Source organism: Prionailurus bengalensis, chromosome A3 (genome assembly GCF_016509475.1).
Source record: "Prionailurus bengalensis isolate Pbe53 chromosome A3, Fcat_Pben_1.1_paternal_pri, whole genome shotgun sequence".
Taxonomy (NCBI): Eukaryota; Metazoa; Chordata; class Mammalia; order Carnivora; family Felidae; genus Prionailurus; species Prionailurus bengalensis.
Genome location: NC_057354.1, coordinates 128,450,805 through 128,451,849, shown reverse-complemented (window position 1 = coordinate 128,451,849; position 1,045 = coordinate 128,450,805). Strand labels below are relative to the sequence as shown.

The window sequence follows — 1,045 nt, the reverse complement described above, 5'->3', positions numbered from 1 at the left end:
TCAGGACAGACCCTTCCTATCCTCAGGGGAATGGCCTTCGAGACCTCTACCGGGTGCTCCTCAGAATACAACCCGGCCACGTCCACTTGCAAGTAGGGTGTCTCTTTTACTAGTTAATCATCACCAGGGTGACCGTAAATTCTGGTTTTCCTGGGACGGTCTTATTTTACGCCTGTTGCCCTGGTGTAATTATTAATAGCGCTCTTTTCACTCCCAAAGTGTCTTATTTTGGGCGATAAATTATATGGTCACCCTAATTATCATTTTTACGATCAGAGTGCTTCCTGACCCTCAATGCCCGCCTGACACTTACCCTTCCCCCGCCCCCCCCTCCAGGAAGCCCTCCTCCTGCCACGCTAATTCGAGCTGATCTTCCCTTCCAGGAGAACTGCTTTGCTGCTTCTCGAGCCCACCCTGCCATGCCTTTCCCTCCTCCACTCATCCAACCAGGGCCGTGTGCCCACCTACCACCACCCGGAGTATTCCAGGCCCTGGCAAAACGGGAGGAGCCAAATGCAGAGACAATAAGTGTGTAGATATATATTATGTTCCCTGAGGACTACGACTGTGAAAAGAAGTCGAGCTGGGGTGGGGTGGGGGTGGAAAGTGATGGGAATATGTGTGTCCTGGTTTTCAATTAGCAATAATCGCGCCTCGGATAAACCTCATTGGCTACGATACTGCCACTGCGCAAAGCTCGTGTCCTGGTTTTTTACGAGATGGGCAAAGCATTGTATAAGAAGATGGTATTTAAAAAAAACTTTAATGTTTATTTTTGTTTTAATTTTTTAATGTTTATTTAAAAAAAAATTTTTTTTTCAACGTTTTATTTATTTTTGGGACAGAGAGAGACAGAGCATGAACGGGGGAGGGGCAGAGAGAGAGGGAGACACAGAATCGGAAACAGGCTCCAGGCTCTGAGCCATCAGCCCAGAGCCGACGCGGGGCTCGAACTCATGGACCACGAGATGGTGACCTGGCTGAAGTCGGACGCTTAACCGACTGCGCCACCCAGGCGCCCCTTTTAATGTTTATTTTTGAGAGA

The 1,045-nt window shown here is 48.6% G+C and overlaps 1 pseudogene; it reads right to left on the bottom strand.

The window, feature by feature from the left end:
* Nucleotides 1–611: 611 nt before the first annotated feature.
* Nucleotides 612–698, bottom strand: LOC122467461 (annotated as a pseudogene).
* Nucleotides 699–1,045: the final 347 nt, after the last annotated feature.